Raw genomic sequence first — 21,297 nt, 5'->3', positions numbered from 1 at the left:
GTCTATCCCTCTGTTCAATGATTTAATGGAGTGGATCAACTGTCAAGACCAATTTCGGAAATTTAGGTCCACACAAAGCAATTTGGCAATCAACTTCCTTGACATCACAATTTGGGTAGATACTAGCCAAAACATTCTCCAGGTGAAACCATTTCACAAACCAACCGACCGCAGCTCCCTTTTGGTGTTTGATAGCTGCCATCTGCGTCACACTAGGGAGAATCTTCCTGTTGGCCAATTCCTGCGCCTCAAACGGAACAGCTCAACGAAGATCTTTTTGACAGAAGCTGCCACTTTGAGGGCCAAATTACACGCTAGGATGTATCCAAAGAAAATAGTGCGACGAACACTTAAAAGATCAAAAAATAACAATCATGAGGCGTTACTGGAATACAATGACAGAACAAAGGATAATAAAGGTATAGTGTTTGTAAGCACTTTTACCCCTTTAGCCAACCAAGTCATCAAGATCATTAGGAAGCATTGGCATATTCGTGCGGGTGGAGAATGCCCTTTGGAAGCTCCTTTGTGCACCTTCAAGAGAGGGCCCAATCTTAAGGACCTTCTCACAAAAAATGACATCTCTAGAGGTAACTTACCTCAGAAGAGCATCACTGAATTGTGGGGTCTACCGAAAGCAGTAGGACATTCACCCTGTGGGCACTGTGTTAACTGTCATCTCACCAGTGGGACTACCCAAATAGACCTTGGCTTGGATAAGCCTTGGTCACAAATGACATTTACTAATTGTAACACTATTAATTTCATCTATACAATTTGGTGTCCCTGCGACAAACTGTATATTGGCATGACTACGCGTAAAATCAGAGTGAGAGTTACAGAACACAGAAGCTGTATTAGGAATAGGGTCTCTACAGCCCCAATGGGGAACCATTTTTTAATGATGGACCACGGACCAGACAAACTCAGATGGACAGTGTTGTTGCATTTACCTCCTTTTAATAACACAGAATCTTTGACTAAGAGATTACTGGCAAAAGAGCAGTGGCTCATCTTTTTGTGCAAATCGGCAGTTACAGGGCCGAGCGAAGCTACAGACTGGACCAGTTTCAGTTAGAAAAGTCTAATTCAATTGGGTGCTATTGGCAGTGGGGATACATAAAGGTGTTCTCAATTTAAACCTGTGTAGTCATCGGATTGAATGGACTTTGGTTCCTTTTACTAAGACAGATTGATAAAGTTTCACAATTTTTCCTATTTACAAAAACTGCTGTTTGCTTTACTGTGCTGAACTGTGTAGACATCGGATTAAATGGACTTTTGTTTGTTTTTTCTAAGACAGATTGGTAAAGTATCGCCAGTTCGCCTATTTACACAGTCTGCCGTTTGTTGTACTGTGCAGAACTGCAGAATGCATTGTAAGCACCATAGAACGAGCACATCAAGAACGAGATAATGTTACTCTGTTCAATTGGGAGGTTTACACGTTTAACTAAACCTTGCAGCTGACGTTCTAGGTACTCACAAGTGTTGGGGGCTGGCTAAGCAATGTCACCGTTTTTTACCATACTACAAACATCGGCTCATCTATAAGGCATTTCATGCAGTTAGTAATTACTAACTGCATGAATTTAAGAGCCATGATTTAAACGTACCGCTTGTAAAACAGTTTAGAACCGCCCCCGCCTTTAGAAAACACACTGCGGGAGAAGTCCGGAGGTTTGTTCAATTGGTGTTAAGTGATTTTATTACAGCCAGCTGAGCCGAAGGCTGTGCCTTAAAAGCCGCTCCTGTCCTCAGCACTAATGAATTGGGCGTGACAGAAGGTGTACGTTCACGCCAGGCATGAAACTGAAGAGAGGACTGTAATTCAACTCTTGTAAGTCATTTTTTAGCTAGTATTGGTGCTGTTGTGGATGTTTAGCATGCCACCCGTTTCATTTTCGAAAACTGAACTTTAGTAGTGAATCCAGGAATAATGAAAGTAATGTCCTTACCATCTTTTTTAAATGTGTTTAGAAACTCAGTGGCACTGAAAAGCCCAGCTAGTGGAGCCCATGACTAGCGAGGAGACCATCCACTAGAAAAGCGTTTTGCTTTCTCCAACGAGGATCGCTATTGAGTTTAACCCTTGAGGTACAGACCGCACCGAGACACTTGGGGTTAAAGACATATGTTTACTGAATTTGTAGGTTCACATGGACAGCAGGTAGGTACACAGGAAACAGGTAAGTTACAAATGGGTCAAGTTCTTATGTAGGGAGACATCCACCGGTCCCTCATTTACTCCAGCTCCAGACCCAACTGACACTTGATAGAATCTCAAGGGGTCTTACATCTAAACATTCCATATTCAAATTAACCTAAGTACATAGACACTCACAGGTCAGGGAGAGCCAAGGAAAGACAGATGTAAAACACAACAATCGCCCGCTTATAGAGTTTATGAGGCACAACAAAGATTTGCAGCTTTAAAAGGCTCAACACACGCTCCGTGTGTTTAAAGTAAGTCCAGTGGCATTGTAAAGTCCTATATATAGGGGAAGCAGAATTAAAGAGGCAGCACCTAGATAATACTAAAGGTTTTTGTAGGAATCGGAGCATGAGGCACTAGTGACCTGATTTAGCAGACGGAGTAGCTGCAGAGTAGCAGTCTCTGCAGTCTATGGCAGCGAGAGCAGCTAAATGTAGAGGGGAAGCTGCTCTACTTGCCTGTGCTCTGCTTCTGACTGAATCCATCTTGCAAGAGGCGGAGGGCCGCTGCCTCCGGAGCTCCAGAAAGCACATGGCAACTGCATCGTTACAGCCCGGCGAACCTGGCCTGGAGGCAGGGTCCCTGAACACTCGACCGGAGCTGCGACTAGAAGACAACGAGTCGGACTCTTCCTCGACGCAAGATTCTGTGAATAATGCCCTGAGAACTTGCTTGCCTGCCTCCCCTTCTTCATCCGGTCCTAATGCCCCGCCCATCGAGGCAGGTCCGACGGTGCCCCTCGGAGGAGAGGAGACGTCGGCCGTCCCAGGTGAGGGAGCAGGACTGGTGGGGCGGGGGAGTGAGGGCGGCGGTTTTGGGGTTCAGATGCTAAGGCCGTTGACGCTACTGCCTTCCGTGAGCGCAACCAGTGGGGGTGCAGCGCCGCTTCTTTTGCCTGTAACCCGACCCTCCAGCCAGGACGATGCTGGGGATGGGGGAGTGCAAGGGGGGCTGGCGAGCTCCTCATCAATTGCCTTGTCGTTCTACAATGAAACCGTGGTTTCTATCCTGCATCACCCCCGTCCGACTTCGGCGGAGGTGCTGGGCGCACCCACGCGCCTGCCGCCGGAGAACGAGACCCAGCGAGAAGCACAGGAGGAGAGGGCTATTGCAGAGACTTCCCCCTCTCACAATGCTTTTAAAGACGTATCACATAGAAGCCCTGCAAAAGCTCAATATGCTTCCGCTAACCACCGGCACCTGAAAAAAAAGGGGGCACCGGCGCTGCGCTCACCTACGACAAAAATCTGGCAACAAAGTACAGCTGAACACACGTCCTAGACTGGCCAACTCGTCCACCAACTCGACCAGATCCCCTTTAAAAGGTGAACAGGTAAACGCCGGCACTTACCTTGACTAACTGCAACTTCTTTGCAAAATTCCTAACGAGGAAACCAAGTGTCTCAGAGGAGCTTTCGGATGCTGAGATCCTGAAAGCAGTCCTCGACCAACCACCGGCAAAAAAAAACCCTGGGGGAACCCTCCTGCGTAGGGGGTTCTCGTATGTCTGAGCTGGCCGGAGGCCTTAATCTCTGCGTTCCGCCGGATGCCAGAATTAGATGACATTTCGGCTCATCAAGCCCTGTTTCTTCACCTGCCCAGCGGCACCCCATCTCCATCTTTCAGGCAGGGGTAGGGGGCAGCCCTCTGCTGGGTCGGGGCCGTCCCTAGGTCCTACGGTGGTCGACACTACCTCTTCGAAACCACCTCGAGACGCCGAGACACCTCTCTCCTTTCCTGTGTTTGATGCTGCACGGCAGCCCGCTGACATCGAATTTAGAAATGGCGCACCAACGGAGCATGCTGCCCCTCAGATCAACAAAGCAGCAAACAGCGAGCTTCAAATTCCAGCATCGTCTTCAACAGCACCGCCGATACATTTAAACAACCCCTGTTTTCTCGACCCACAGCAGCCCCACTCCAGCCGAGGACCAGGGAAGGATTTCTGTCGAGTGGACTCGTGGACGAGCATTCCACACAAACGCCTACTTCGCTGGCCCTTGATCCCAGCGCCATGCTGCCGCTTGACTCAAGCTCCACTCCCCAACCTGATTTGACCACTGGCCTACGACCAGCCTCACCCCCTGACCAGACTAAAGCCCCGCTGACTCAACACACCTTGCCTAGAAGCCAACGTTCGAGTGAGTCATCGGGGAACATTTCCAAAGACTCGTCGGGGAAAAAGGTGGACTTAATGTCAATCATGTCTGCGGTGACAATAGCCCTGGCACCATTTTGCAAACTGAGTCGATCAACGACACTCTCAAAGATCACACTTCCATCTCAGCTATGATGAATAGCCGCCTGATCTTCCTTGAGGGGTATATAAATGCCCTAAACAATCGAATAGAAGAAAGTCCTCGGGGTGCAGGGGAGCCTTTCTTACATCCCTGCCAGGGAACCCAGGCCACTGCACCTCCATCCTCCTCTATCACCCAAACAACATCTGTCGAATCAAGCACACAGACCCCGAAGTCTTGGTTAACTAACCCAAAGGGTCCTACTGAAAAACCTATGCCGGGGCCCAAAGGGCCAGGGTCGGTCAGCAATAAGAAAAAGCCAGGTCGACACAGCACCAATAGTGCCATCAACAATGAGGTGATCCTCATTTCTCCTGACTCCGAGGACGTTTTGGACTCTGAAGGTCCGCCAAAAGCTCCTTCAGATAAAGAATTCGCAATTTTCGACAACCTGAAAACAAATGACCTCTCAGCTACCTCCTTACCCTGGTCCTATGCCGAGGTTCTTCCAACTAAAGAGGGAGGTCCCTCTATCTGGATTGCGACTTCAGCAAGCACAGGAATTGCCTCGTCAACCACCATTATTCCAACCAGAGAACAGCCCACAAATTCCAAATTGGCATCCGGAGGGATCTTTTTTGGCAGGCTCTTCGGATCCTAAAGTGCGAGAACCAGACGCTGATGAGGAACTACTAAATCTAAGCGTGTACTGGTCTCCGGAGTCTAAAGAGGAAGGTGCCTCGCACACAAACGTGCAAGCAGAAGCCATTTTTCAGACTTTGGAAAACCATTGCAAAAAAATAATCAGGTTATCTACCTGGGGCCCGGATGAAACTCGAAGCTCCTTATCTGAGCGCTCAGGACGCTCTCAAAAGGCGGATGGTGGAGGATACCCTTGCGAAGCCCACTCAGCCCACAGAAAGGAGGAGGAGAGAGTCCTCCCCCGTCCCCTGGCCCGTAACTCTCCCAAAAACCAGTGGGTCCATGCAACTCGGGCCCGTCGGCCATCTGATACAAGGAGGTATCCCAAAGCCTTCGGTTCTGAGAAATTAACTGCCCGCCGCCAAAAATCAAGCCCAAAGCAGGCTCACCGGAACCTCTCCACTCGCGCCAAATTAGAGCGCTCATTCAAGCTGGAACAACTTTTGGACAAAAAAAAATATGTAGTCCTGAATCGGGGCTTCGTGCTCAATCTCTTCAAATGCATCCCATCGCTCAAATGTCTGGGGACAGATGACATCACACTTGTATAGCCTTTTCATGAGGGGAAAATTGCGAGTGCCTACCTTTACGTAACCTCTAACTCAGTTAAAAACAGGATTTCTAAGGCTGCCGAAAACCTTTTGAAATTGGGGTTTGACCTGTTTGAATTAGCAGACAATGAACCATTAGCCCCCCGAGGAGATCGACCAGACGTGGCCAGGCCCCTAAAAACTCAAATCAGCGTGGCCCGCAAGCCGACCTATCAAGACTCGTCCTCCCGGGCGATAAACGAGACCAAACATGCTGACCAAGGCAACCAATGCACTGGACAGAATGAAATAGGATCCTACCATCCACCATGCCCCCCGAGGAGCACTACACAGAATCTAAGCCCGACGAAAGTTAACCAATCCCACATGCAGGACACGCCTATGGGTGAAAGTGCCTACAAAGATCCTTTAGGAATTGGGTCGTTTTCCGGCAGGCCCATTGGCCAAAATTCAATTAACTATTACCCAAACGCCAACATCAAGGAAACCTGAGCCGCAACAGACCACCAAACAAGCTCCTCTAGCCCAACTATGGTCCTTGCTACCGAAGGCGCTTTCCAGTAACAGGAAGCAATAGCAAGGCGTCAGTCGCTCTCCTGCTCCTCTCACCATAAGACCTAGCGCAAGGAAGGAGTAGTTGTTGCTGGGGTCCTGGAACACCAGGGGCTTCCAGCATTTGACCAAGGAGAGTGACACTAATCTAGGACGATTTGACATAGTCTGTATTCAAGAGTCATGGATGATGGAGAAATCATCAATGGATGGTTATGAAATAGCTTTTGTTCCAGCAAAAAAAGGGGCACTGGGCCGCCCCTTTTCCAGACTCATTTTAGCCATCCGAACTGGCAGTGGGCTATACCTTAAGAAAACGCTGAAATCTTCAACATACCTGCTTGCAATTGAGCTTCGCTGGGAAAAGCAAACTGGAGAAAACGGTCCACAAACATCTGGGATGTTAATTATCATCAACGTTTATTGGAACCCACTAGCCATAAACGACAACACCTTTCTCTCTTTAATCGAGCATACCATCGACGATGCCCCTGGCAGAGTTTCCAGCAGCCCACATGATAATATGTGGTGACCTCAACGCCATATGCAATCCACAGGATGCCATGAGCGCCCCTCCGTCATCCTCTTCTCCGAGAGAAGAGCGAGGCAATAAGTGACTCGCGTTGATGACCTCCAGAGCCCTATTCAACGCGGGCAACCTTTTCCAAAGGCAAAATCGAGTCTCTACCTGGGAAAGGGGCAGCTCTGGTGCCGATATTGACCACATCTTTGTGAGTAGTCATCTGGTGACACTTACTACCTCCTTTGAAGTAGTCCATTGCACGGCCAGCGACCACAACTTACTGGCCCTGAAGTGGATCTCATGCTCAGCCAGAACATTTTATATGCCTGCTCAAGTGGAAAATAACAGCCAGAAAAATCATCTCAAACTACCGGTGGAAGCATTGGTGAAGATCACCCAATACTATCAAAAGGACGGAGAAGAGAGCCGCATCACGAACGTCCTCCCACTCCCAGTCTATCAACCACTTTTGGTCCCATACACTGCACTCAATAACAAGGCGAGACACAGCATTAGACCTCACAGCCATGTATACTGTGAAGAACTGGTGAAAAAACGCCGAGAATTGAGAAGATTGAAGCATCTAGCACGGGATAAGCCCTCGCCTGGAATCAAGTAGGCTTCCGCACAGCACAATCAACTTACAAGGCCTGGATCAGGCACCATCGCCTAAATTTATACCAACAGGATGCAGAATCTATGCTGAAGCTGGTCTGTGGCCATCACCCATGAGAATTTTGGTCACTTCTTAGATCGACAACCTCTCCCTCGGAGGAAGTCCCCTTAAACAACATTGGTGAGGAAGTCTGGACTAACTTCTTCAAGACTCTCTTTCTGGCACCTTCGGCCTCACTTATTATCGAGGACAACACCCGGTCGGAACCGTGGATTGATCTGAGTGACAAGGAGGAGATAATGAAGGTTCTGCGTAGACTCAAACCGTCCAGAGCACCCGGCCCGGATGGAATCACCAATCTGGACCTAAAGAAAACGCGAAAGAATGGTCGGTACTGATGAGTGCGATTTTCCAACGCTGCATGAATTCTAGATCAATTCCATCTTCTTGGACCACGTCCATCGTGGTCCCGATATTCAAAAAGGGCTGTAAAGAGGAGCCAAGGAACTATCGTCCCATAGCCTTGTTGGACACTATTGGCAAGGTCTTTGGGGCTCTGCTGCTACTCCGCTTTCAGCAATGGGCAAAAAATGCCACATGTGCTGATCCGTTCCAAACGGGATTCACTAAAAATAATGGAACCTCGACTAATATCATGTACCTGAGCGCGTTGAAAAGTAAAGTCATTGACGGAGGGCCCTGCGTTTTTGTGGCATTTATTGACCTGGCTCAAGCCTTTGACCAGGTCAACAGAAAGACTCTCTGGGAAAAACTGAGATACTGGAATTGCCCCATGGACATAGCCCAGCCCATCCGTGCTCTTCATAAAAACACTAAGTTGCGAGTGAGACTAAATCAAAGCGGCCTACTCTCTGAGGTATTTCCGTCTGGAAGAGGCGTCAAGCAGGGCTGCCCATTAGCCCCGGCCCTTTTTATCGCTTATATTGGCGATTTTAAGGACTCCGAAGTATCCATCCGCTCTTTTCCACCGACTATGGGCTCTCAGAAAATAACACGGCTGCTGTACGCGGATGACATGATCCTAATGGACCTGACCCCGATTGGCCTCCAGCGTCAACTAGATAATTTGACCTCCTATACCCGTGCCAACGACCTTCACATCAACGTGTCAAAAACTAAAATGCTAGTGATGGAAAAATCGAACCGCCCAAAGGAAAAACTGAGCTGGTACCTAGAAGGGGTCGCTCTCGAGAGAGTTCAACACTTTATATACCTGAGAGTAACCTTGGACTGTTCAAGTGTAAACGCAACCCTGCAAATTACCCTCTTGGAAAAAGCAAAATAACTTGCTGCCCAAGCTCGTGCATTAGACAACAAATTTGGCTGCTTCTCCTTGTTGCCGTCGATAAGATTCTATCGCGCAAAGGTGGTTCCCTCTCTCACCTACGCTGCGGAGGCGCTCCAGCATACACCTCTTCAACTATGGCCCAAACTGGAAGCCTACTTTTGGCGCACAGTCCTGGGTTTGCCGAAATCGTCATCTACGCTATTAATCAGAAGAGAGCTAGGATTGGTTTCGTTGGGAGCGATTATCGAAGTCAAAAACATGATGTTCTACAGGAAAACCTTGCTCCCGGATCGCCCCCCTCTACTAGACATAATTCGAACTGAAACATTGGGTACATCCTGCAGCGCACTGAAACATTGGGAATCATTGTGTAAAATAAAGTTGATGGAAATCCATTCGCCTGAGGCAGAGCTCATCCGTAATCTGAAGAAAAAAAAAAGAAAATGACCGAGTTAGATTGGATCAAGACCTTAGACGGTGCAGACAAGGCAAAATCAACCAGCCATCTACCGCCTCATGTGAGCAAAGTAAACTCTGTTCCAAATTACCTGAGCAAATTCCCCAGTAAATCGGTCAGAAATCTGTTTTTGAGGGCCCGCTTGAATTTACTGGAAACGCACGATATTCTGGCAGTTAGAGGGCAAAGCAACACAAGCAAATGCCGATTCTGCTCTAACAAGGATGAGGTTGAAACCATCCGTCACCTGTTACTGAACTGCCCGGGCACAAAACAAATTGGAGAAAGGTACTTGCAACCACACCTATCTGCCTCACATACCAGAGATGAGGAACTATGGTGGGGGAGGCTAATGCGGGGTGAAAGGACCACCTGGACAATCACCACAGCACAGACGTTGAAACAAATCTTGGCCCTCTAACTAATGTACTGGAACAAATTCAGCTTTGATGTTCTTCTCTTCTACGTTTTCTGTTTCTCATTGTAAAAATCATTAATTTGATTAAATCAAGTAAATAAATAAAATAATTTAGCAGAACATAATGCAGGGTTAAATCTTGTTTCTTTCCATAGTTAAGATAGGTACAGTAGTGGTGAATGAGAGAAATTGGTTAAATAAGGTGAGCCCCAGCAGAGAAAATCATCAGGTTAGAATGAGGAACTGCATTGGCTTGTAATAATCGGTTGCCTCCACAAAGGTGCATGAGATAGATTAGGATGGGTGTCTGCATAGGTACCCCTCTACGGTACACTGAAGTAAAAATTTAATTGTGTATGTACAGCTCAAGTGACACGGTCGTGATTGAATGGTGTGTTTGTTTTAACAGATGGCAGTCTAATTTGAAGACGCACCTACTAAACCATTTGATGGTTAATTGGTTAAAGCCACCACGGTAAGCCTACTGTAGGAGACTTAGTAGCTCCTGTAAGTGCAGGCTGACTGAATAATCAAACAACATTACTAATGGCTGTTTTTTTCATGCTGTCTCCCTTAAGGTTTGAGAAAGCACTATTGTCCGCATGGCGCAAGAAAGTTCTTATATATGCATTATTCTTGTCAAGAAAGAACAAAACATGTTGGGTGTTTTAGGTGTTGTACATTTTGACTGCACCAAGTAATTAACTATTGAATAGATTAGAACCTTGTGGTTGTTGATACAAGGATTCGCCTAACAAGAATACGTGTTGCTAAAAGTGAGCAGCCGCAAGGTGGGAGCTCCCTCAATCGAATATTCAATAGATGTGGTCATTACAAGTGTGAGCTGAGTGGTGCTGGTTTTTCTGTGAGATAGTGGTGGTATGTGAGACTGATAGTGAGTTTGCACGTTTGCAAATTAGTAAGAGAAAATCATTTTAGACACAAGTTTTCCTGCAATGTGTTGTATTTGAATTATTGTGTAATGTTTTTATATATATATATATATATATATATATATATATATATATGTATATATTAATATAATAAAGCTTTGTAATACATTTGTTCAGTGTTTTTGAGTGCTTGATATATTTCTTATGGGCACGTTCATGTTAGTGTTCTACTCTCCTTTAAAAGGGACATAGCATGGAGGCAACGAGATTCTTAAGTTAAGAAGCGTTCGCATACAGGTACTTGGGGACGAATCTCAGGGCCGGTAAGCTTTCCCCAATGTCTTTCTAGTGTTTTTGCTTGTGATGCCCTTACCAGCATGGCTCAAAGCTTGTGCACGCAAAGTCGTAATAGCCCTCTATTAGCGGGCTCTTGACAACACGGACACCAGGGGCGTGGCTAGGGCGGGGGCTGAAGGGGCTATAGCTCCTGATCTTTTGGTTGTATCCCCAGATAGAATCTCAGGAGCTGCAGCCAAAAGACTAGCTAGCCCCCAGTCCCAACAGTTCCGACATCAGCGTAGCCCCGGGTCTTTTCCAGACCTAGCAACTCCCCCGATGGACACGGTATTTGCGCCATACCGGTAAGGACAGTTACTTACCTCCAACCTCGGAATGACCCCCTATGAGTTATGCGACCCATAAGAAGAGGACAGAACAGAGGCGTATTGAGCAGTTGGAGCAAAAGTTAAAGGCTGCCGATAGATACTTCACAGACTCTCAAATGCGGAGTATTTGATAAGGCTTGCATTGTGGAGTATTTTTCAAGTAGGAGAATCGTTAGTTATTACCTCTGAAGCTTTTCATGTGTGAAAATAAATAAATAATGAAATGTCCATTTACTGTCAAAATGAAATGTAACATGTGAAACGTGATTTTGGTTTTAGAGTAGATTTTATGGTAATTGATATTACATGTTAAATGTGGGAAATGTAAAACATGATTTTTTTTTTTAATGACATGATATGGCTGAAATTGGAGGGAGAATCAGTGGAACCATTTGTGTTAAAGGCATTGTTGGCAATGTACCGCCCCCTGAAACCCAAGAAGACCTCTGACAGTTCGCTTTACACTTATTAATTAGAGGAAATGTATGTCTTTGTTAAACTGTCAATATTTACTACATGCATGGACATGCCTATGGGGTAATTGAGATATTACTGTGGGGAATAAAACACTTGGCTGGAAATCATAGATCCTATCTGGGGTCAAGTGGCTGAGGGACGTGTTGACATGAATTGAAATTAGAACTGTTGGATACCTTCAGTTTAAGTACAAACCAGGGGCCAGAGAACAGATAATGTATTCTGAAAAACCGTCTTGAGCCCCTGAATGTAATGGTGGCGCATGGGCTTTCGGGCATGCCAAGGATTCATAAAATACAAAAATCAGGAATGTCAAGAGCGAGTGTGCTTCAAGGAATGTTGACTAAGGCCCGCACCCAACTGCACAGGGAAATAAGTATATGGAATCTTGGGAGACAGAATCAGTGGTACAACTCTATGAGAAGGTTTGGGAGGCTATTTGTGGAGACATTAAGAAGAGTGAATACGACTTGAATCTTAGATACATGATGCAGCCTGTGGTTTTGTACCATTAAGAGACACTTGGAAATATCTTCGCCACTCTCTTCCTCATTGTGACACACGTTGGCCTGCAAAGGGCAACATGCAAAATAGCCCACACGCTGTGGAATTGTAGGGGTGTTCGAGGATTTAGCGCAGAGTTATGGAGTGAATGGGGTTGGTGACTGGGATATAACTCATCTTCAAACCACTAACAACAGTGCTCACCTATCTCCTGGCACTTTAGTACAATAAACCCATATGCCAAAACAGGTATATACGGCTCTCTCCTGTGCAAAGAAAGAACTCCTGAAACTCTGGGGAACTCTGAGGCACTCCAAGATAAGAGGATTGGATTACAATTTGCTGTGTTTGCCTAGACAGATAAAACTAGGTTTGCAGGGAGGGGAAAGGAACATGAGCATGTTATTTTATTGGGTGCCTTTAGCTAGCAGTATGGGTGATTAAGCCTGATCCACCTATCTGCAGAGGAACCTAAACCACCTTTTCTGATGTTCTTCTAAAATCCTCACATCAAGAACTTTCTGTCTCCTTATCATTCCTACACTTCTGCTTCTCTCACCTTAGCTCCCTTTTTTACACTGCTTGGCATGTCCTTTGTGTGTGGCCTTCCCATCGTAATGTGTCCCTGGACCATGGACATGGATAAAAAGTCCATTGGCAGAGGGCATAAGGAACTGCAATTTATGACCTTGGTGCCTGATGACACATTATGCAATGTTCTCTAATCAACTAAAGACAGTATTGCCCTTCTGTCTGGGTGATGGATGTCATTGTACTACAATGATGGACCAATACAAAAATTAAATGAAATAAAGAAATTGCTTATGTTCTTTGCAGCACCAAGCATGTTCATCAGCGCATGGGTGTGTGCAATGGGGTGAGCATATGCCTCGTTGACAACATTCAGAGCCCTATAATCCATACTGTCGGGGGTAGTTGTCAGGCAGAATCCAGATCGTTAAGCCAGGTTTCAGCTAAATGTCACTTTTTGTTCCCAGTTTTCTACATTCAAATCAAACTGACAATTTTTACCTATACATTAAATAATTACTTCCTTCAAGTCATTTCAGAATATGGTTTTACATTCTTCCACCTCTTAGCAAGTCTTTCCTTGGTCTGGTTTTGTTTCATTTGTGCAGTTTTACACGAAAGTACTCCCCATGTTCTCATCCGATGTCGGCTTATTCGTGTACAAATGGCTAAGTTTTGGGGTGTCCTTGGCAGCCGAGGTGTTCCAGATTACACTGAGAGGAGTACTGGCAGGCCTTAAAGGGGTGGTCAATGAGATTGATGACTTACTCATTCAGTCCACGACAGAGAATTAACATTTGGTTGCTGTGAAGGCAGTATTTGAAAGATTGCGCTAGAAGGGGCTCACACTTCATGAAAGCAAATGTCCGTTTTTGCAGGGGAAAGTTAACTTCTTTGGATTCATTTTCAGGATGTGGGCATCTTGGCAGACCCTAAAAAGTTGGTAGAGATCAAGAGGTTTGCTCCACCGGCATCTCCGGTGGGAGTACGCAGATTCCTGGGTCTCCCCCCAACTTATCAATGATATCAGAACCATTGAGAAATTTAATTCAAAAGGACGAAGAGTGGTGTTAGAATGACCAGGCTCACAAAGCTTTTGAGGAGGCAAAAGCCATCCTGGCAAAGAGCACCACACTGTTGTTTTTTGACCCCAAGTGAAAGTCGGAAATAATTGTGGTTGCCAGCCCTGTGGCGTTAGGTGCAGTATTGACCCAGATTGATACGGACGGGGCTAGATGTCTGATAGCGTTCACCAGCAAGTCACTGACGCCCACTGAATGGCGGTGCTGTCAGATAGAGCACGAAGCATTGGCAGTGCTGGGGGGCTGCTGCTACTTGCACATTTGTGTGTTTAGTTGCCCCATAATTGGTGATGACGGATCACAAGTTGTTGTTACCAATCTTGCCGGGCGTGGCACTGAGGCACCCTTTGAGACTGAGAGGATGGATGTTGCAGTTACATGATTATGGAGTTACGCTGAAATACGAAGCAGGAGCGACCAATCAAGCTGACTATTTGCCACAGCATCCTTCATCGACGGTCAAAAGCTCTTCAGCAATGGAGAAGAGACTGAGGAGATGATTCTTAAAATCACTGGGGCTGCAGTCCCTACCTCTGTGTCCCTCACTGACATTGCAAATGCCACGGCGCAAACTAGAGGTATGCAAATGGTAGTGGAAAGTTGCAGGTTGGGCAATGGAAAACGCTGTTAGCGAAGGTTCACCATTGCACACAGGACCCACAGTCCTTCATGAATGGGCTGAGGAGAGTCTGGTCGGAGTTACTGGATGGTGCAGAAAGGGTACTGCTTAGAGGCACCAGAATAGTGATACCGCCCAGTTTGATGCAACAAGTCATGGCCAGAGCACACATGGGATATGAAGCAGCCAATAACGCCAAAGCTTGGCTGTACGGAAAGGTGTGGTTCCCAGACCTGGAAAATAGGGTGTGCACTGAGCTGGCTATGTGCAAATGATGCCAAGTGATGAGAGCTCTTCCGAAACCGCCTCCGATTGAATGCCAAGTGAGGGAGTCCATGCCGTGACATGCAGTGAGCATGGATGTTTGCACAATCCAGCACAAAAACAGCACTTCTTAGTGACCCTCGACGAGTTTTCTTGATATCTGGAGGTGAAGTTTGTGGAATCCAGCTGTATAGATGGTGATTCATGTGATACAAGATGTATTTGCAGCTCATGGGCTGCCTCTCTCTCTGTCCATACGGAAAATGGTCTGCCATTGCAAGATGGGGCACTAAACAAATTCTTGAAGATCCATCAGATAAAGCATTGTCGCATCACCCCATACTGGCCAAGAGGAAACCTGGATGTGGAACGATTCATGTGAACACTAAATAAAGCATTTGGGATTGCTGGATAGGGAGGTATTGTAATTGTAATGTAATTGGTTATTTATAATGCGCTTAATACCCAGAGGTTTCTAAGCTCGACCCAGCTATCGAACCTGTGTTGCTTCCAAGGTGAGCCACTGCCCGTGAGCTATCCTCCCGGCCCATGGAAAGGGTGTTAATGACGTTCTCGAGGCCTACAGGACCATCTCACACACAGCACCTGGAGTTGCACCTGCAGAAGCTCTACTGAACAGAAAAGTCAGGTCTACGGTACCTGTGCACGAGTGGAGGGAAAAGGTTTCAGGGAATGTGCCGAAAGTGTCGGCACAACAGAAATCTCTCAATGACAAAGAATCCTAGAGACACCGTCTCCAGTGCAGGCTGGCGATGAGGTGCTTCTTCGAAATAGGAGAGAGAGTCACAAAGAGGATCTGCAGATGGAACCGGCATCATAGACTGTCACCAGAGGACAAGACTCTATGGTCACTTCTCATCATTGATGGGATGAGATGACACCAAACTGCAGCTGGATCAAATGATTTGTGGAGCAAGGTCGGGAAGACACCAGGCTCGGACAGGCCTATCGGGCAATACGCCCATGGCCGAACCAAAAACGCAAAAGGCTGGCACACTTGGCAGAAAGTGCAGATGGCGGTGATGGGTGCATACATTCCATTGCTAGTGGGGGATGGGGGCTATAGCCCAGGGTCTTTTGGTTGTAGCCTGGGATAGAAGCTCAGGAGCTACAACCAAAAGGCTAGCTAGCCCCGAGTCCTAACAGACCCGACATTAGTGTAGCCCCAGATCTTTTCCAGACCTAGCAACACCCCTGCGCTCCTGGGCCATGCAATGAAGAGAGAGGTGAACCTGACATGTCACCAGTGTCTATGACCCCAGGAACAGAGATCGAGAGATAACGGAGCGGAAAGAAGATATCTGAGAAGAGAACTTAGGAGGCCTCCAGATCGAGTGAAGGACTTCATAATGGAGCAATACAAGTGTTTATACAACATAATGAGAGGTTATAGGTATATTGTTGTAATGGTTGCGTTTTCTTTATGGTCGCTGAGGGATGTTATGAAGTAATTCCATCACATGGAGTAACGTGACGCTGGGGGGGGGGGGTGACATGAAGTGGCAAGAAAGGGCCACGTCACATCCGAGGCATGGCCAGTGTCGGACCACCAACGCCTGTGTCTGTGTATATCTGTGGTGCGGCCTCCCCATGATTTGACGCTCACACTGCGGCCTCCCCACATCAGACCTCCCATCAGTCCTCATTTGCTCCCGTCAGCCAGTGACTTCCTATCTCCGCCTCACATTCAATTTGGCGCAACACCCCTGCTGTCTATGTTTGGGCTTCCGTGATTAAGGGCTGCTTTTTTGGTTTTAGCTGTGAGGTTCCGCTTGAGCACCACCTACAAGCCAAAACGATTGCATTGGCATACAGCTAGGAGAGAAATGGCATGTCAGCTTGTGGGTGTTGCACACACAGATTGTGGGTGTTGTTTGGTAATGTACCCATCCATTGACTTTCCATATCATGCTAATCAGTATGGCCCTTCCCATCCACTACCTGATCCTCCCCTCCCAAAAGAATCCTCCTGGGATCGCTTTGAGCTACCTCTATCAAGCAGTAGCATCAAACATGTGCCTGCCTTCTACAGTCTGGTGACAGTTGATACGTTCATTGCAACTGTGAATGTGCTACTGTGTAATAAAAATGTCTTAACCAAGAGTCCCTTCAGCCACTTCATTTATATCTGTTCCCTGTAGTGAAGTCCCTTACAAAGAAACATTGACAAAGCCATACCTTTGACTTGTTTATAGGTATCAGATGGGCATTTGACATGCAGTTCTATCATATGCCACGGTAAGTACACCATTTAAAAGCTGCTGCCATTTTATGGCCAGGTAGTACAATTATGGCATTTTCTGGCAAATGTGTACGCCATACCTACACAAATGACAGAACTGTTGGCTTTGCCACTGTTTATTTTTGCTTGCTGCAGGCTACCACTTAGCAAGGGCTTTGACAGAGCGTTATGGTAAAGTCCTAACCTTGCTTTACAGGCTGACCTAGGTCATTCTCAAGTCTCTGTTTCTTTATCACCAGGCTGGATCAGACACAAGTGTGAAGTGGAGAGTGTGAATAGTCCCTTTCTCTGCTAGTGGACACTGGCAAAGAGCCATTAGTATTCCGAAACTAACTGTAAATATTCCATAGTAAACAGCTGCACCTCATAAACATGTTTCTTTAATTTACCAAGGCGGACTAGTCTGTGATGTGTCTTATTTGTTGACAAGAAAAGCATGTGTTTTAAAAATGTATGTGTCCTTGCACATTTTATTCACAAGATGCATGATTGTGTGAAACAGTACCTTCTTTGGTGTTAGGAGTATAGGCTAGCATACAAAGATGGCTGATCGTTTCACGTGAGGTATGAAAAAATCAGCCAGTCCTGGCTTTCATGTTAGGGTGCATTATGGTACTTGTGGTCCTGCACTTATAATGTCCATTTTACATTTGTCAACGAAGGGAATCACATAATGAACCATGTATGCCTGTTCCTAACCCCAAATATACACAAGAGGAGGAATCTTGGCAACAAAGATGACGCAATCTGCATTTTCACGCATAAGGGTCGTGAAATTGTTTTACCGAATCCTTGATTTTGGTTGTGGGGTAGTTAAAATGAATGCCAGAAAGAAGCAAAGGCGAGCGAGCATGGAACCCACGAAAGAATGATAGTAATTGTAATTGGTGGTTTATAACGCGCTTAATACCCAGAGGTTTCTAAGCGCAGACCCGGGGATCGAACTTGTGTTGTTTCGCTCGTCTGCCTCTTCTGGGGGCGAAGACGGTCTGAGAGTAGAGTTGTTCGCACAGGATGGCATCCGTTTCTCTGATTTGATCTCTGATCCAAACAGCTTTATGTTGCTGCATTCCTTGAAAGGCAGCTTGGAATAGGAGCTTGCAGGAGTCATTTGGGCCTTGGCTCGCTTTGATTGGCAATGGGTGCTGCAAATAAAAGTATTTCGTAATTAATACAACATTTCAACACTTACAAAAGCAGCATAAATGTAACACAAATACAAATAGTTCAAGATTTTTGTTAAACACTAACAAATAGTCACACAACACATTGGGCCTCATTAGGACCCTGGCGGTACAGGGTAAACGGCGCCGTAAAAGGTGCTGGTGCGGTTTACCCCGTACCGCCACATTACGAGGTCCCCTCGCAGGACCCAGGAAGCAGCGCCTGGTCAAACCAGGTGTGCTTACCGGGTCCCGCGAGGGGAAAAGGGAGCAAACAACGGGCCAACTCGTAATGGCACATTGTTTGCTCCCTCTCCCATTCCCAGGAAAAGCAACAAAAAGTTCCAGTGGACAACAGAAGCCGAGGAAGCTTTCCAAGAACTCAAAGCAAGATTCACATCTGCCCCATTCTTATGCCACCCTCGCCCTGATCTCCCATACCTGGTGGATACGGACGCCTCAAGCATGGCTATGGGAGCCGTCCTCTCATAAAAGGATCCCGAAACGGGCCAGTTACACCCTGTTGCGTTCTGGTCGCGTAAATTCACACCCCTTGAACTCAATTACGCTATCACAGACAAAGAACTTCTGGCCATTAAGTCAGCCTTTAAGGCATGGCGGCACTACCTATTGGGCCCAAGACACTCACTCACCGTAATAACTGACCACCGGAACCTCCAGTACCTAAAAACGGCAAAGGCACAATCCTCACGACAACTACGTTGGGCTCTTTTTTTTGCTGAATATGACTACGTGATTACATTTCGACCAGGGGTGAAAAACGGGAAGGCCGATATATATATATATATATGGGGAAGGGAATGATGACTCGAGAATAATTAAGTAGACAAGGCGAAGATACCGGGAGGACACCCGAGAAGAGAGAGGATCTGCCTTATTCCTATGCTTTTTATACAAGCGGCTAGAAGAAACTTGTATCCAGAGTCCCAAATAAAGGGGAACGAATAGGCCACCACAGCAATTAAAGATGCTGTGAAAGGGATACGTTTAAACTCCATGTTGGGGTAATTTTAGAGGCAGTTAAGCATGTGACCAGCTGGAGTTCGTCTAGTCTGTTAACGTCTATCTTATGTGTTGATTGTTGTGACGCCATAGGACGGAAAGGTAACCTGATATTTATTGAGTAAAATAGAAGAGATAAAAATGTGTGGAAAAATCGGGATTGGAGCTAGCAGTAATTGGTGCTCGCTCATATTGTTGAAATTGTTTAAGTCACGTGAAGCTTTGACAAGTGTCATATAAGGGGAAAGGGAACAGATTTGAGTATGGACGACATAACTCCATTAGCACACCTATGTAAACAGTTGCCGAAACATGCACCTAAGCTGAAAAAATACAATGCGGAGTGGGTTAAGGGAAACGCCAACAAAATGTTTATGCCTTGGCCAGAGGGCGGGTCATTATCTAAAGCAGTTTTGCAACATATGATGACATACTTGCACGCCACACACACAGGAAAAAAGTTAGACAAACGCCTAGCTAGTCTAGAATTGTGGAAAATGCATCAACAAGACAAGGAAGAGGAATTGCCATCAGACTGGATACTTGATTTATGCACAGAGGGGGGTGAGACGCCCACAGCGCCACCCGCCCTGTCTGAAACGGAAATTGAAAACAATAAGGAAGAAGGATTATACCCGCTCAGGGAAATTAAAGCAGCTACTGGGTATAGCAACCCAGGGTATGAGTCACATACGCAAAGTAGTGACAAAAATCAAGATAAGGATGGAGATAATATCACCTCCAAAGTCCCAAGGGACAAGGAGAGACGCGATGACAAGAGAAGAGACCAGACACAGGGAAGTACATCTCTCGACAAGGAGAGAGAAGGTAAAAGATGAAAAGAAGCGAGGATAGAACTGATGAGATAGCTGTCGCACAAGACGAATGGATGGGAGGGCAGATTTTGATTTTATTGAAACTCGATGGCAAAGGCATTGATGACGCAAAACAAAAGGACAGATTAGATTATGTACAGGGGAAGGAGAAGGAAAAAGAAAAAGGATTAAGAGACGAGATAATAAGGAAAAAAGATAGACGGAGACGAGAACAGTTATATCGTGAAGAGCAAGAAAGGCATCTCGATCGTAAACCGAGAGCAGCCAATGATCAAGACAGACAGGAGCAGCAAAGATTAGAGGAAGAACGAAGAATATGAGAGAAAAGAATAAAGAGAAGAAGGGATGAGGAAATCTGAAGGGCAAATGAACGAAGAGATGCAAAGAAAGAGGAAGAAGATAGAGTCAGAGAAGAGGCGAGGAAGCGCAGAGAATTTGATGACGATGTAGATAGTAAGCGAAGACAGAGAGCACGCGATCTTGAATATCTGGAAAGAGAAGTTAAAAAACCTGAGCCAGTAGTAGATTGGGAAGATATAGAAGAATTCTTTCCTGAGTACGATTCAGTACCAGGTATGTCCAGGGCGAATATTGAGGATGACTTCGACGCCAGAAGCATCGGAGAAATGATCGATAGAATATATATGACGAAATGGGGCTAGAACAAGTACCCCAAGAGGAGGGGGAGACGAGTGCCTGGAGAGCACTCAGCTTTACGGCCCTGAGGATGTCTCCCGAAGTAGTGGGAATCGAGAACTGTCCCTAGATAGATTGGAAATAAGCAAAAACAAAGAGGACGCAAGAAGTTTCACAAGTTGGCGGCAGATTACGAAGAAGTAACTCCACCCTATGTGAGCCGGTTTAGGACATTGCCAGGCAGGCGGCAATGTGGAAATATTAACCCTGCGATAGACAGGAGAACAATGAGAGAAGAGAGAGAGAGCTATGCATCCCAATTTCTGTTGCTCGAGAAAGGAGGGGCGAGACCACAGTATATTCCATGGCCACACATGGATCGAGAAAACTTGAAAAACAAGCTTCCAATGTTAACATCGGGAGCCGGAAAATGGATACACGAGCTAGAAAAAATGACGGGAGGGAATACGTTAGGTATAGGGGATATCACGCGTCTCTTAATTGCCAAACTTGGTGAGAGAGCAGACGATGTGTGGACACGGGCAGGCTACCCTGGTGTGACCACAGTTAATACCGCGCATGACAGAGCTCCATTTAACAATTGCAGAGCCGCGGTTTGGTAAGCACTACGAGTGCTATACCCAGATACTTCCGACATGGGAGCTATCATGAGATGTAAAATGAAGGAGTCAGAAGATCCGTTACTTTATGTACAGCATTTTCAAGACACGTGGGTACTCAAGACTCGTGAATCTAGG

This window comes from Ambystoma mexicanum, chromosome 4p (genome assembly GCF_040938575.1).
Source record: "Ambystoma mexicanum isolate Mex_15411 chromosome 4p, UKY_AmexF1_1, whole genome shotgun sequence".
Classification (NCBI taxonomy): domain Eukaryota; kingdom Metazoa; phylum Chordata; class Amphibia; order Caudata; family Ambystomatidae; genus Ambystoma; species Ambystoma mexicanum.
The sequence above is the reverse complement of the archived record's forward strand: the minus strand, read 5'-3'. Positions refer to the sequence as shown.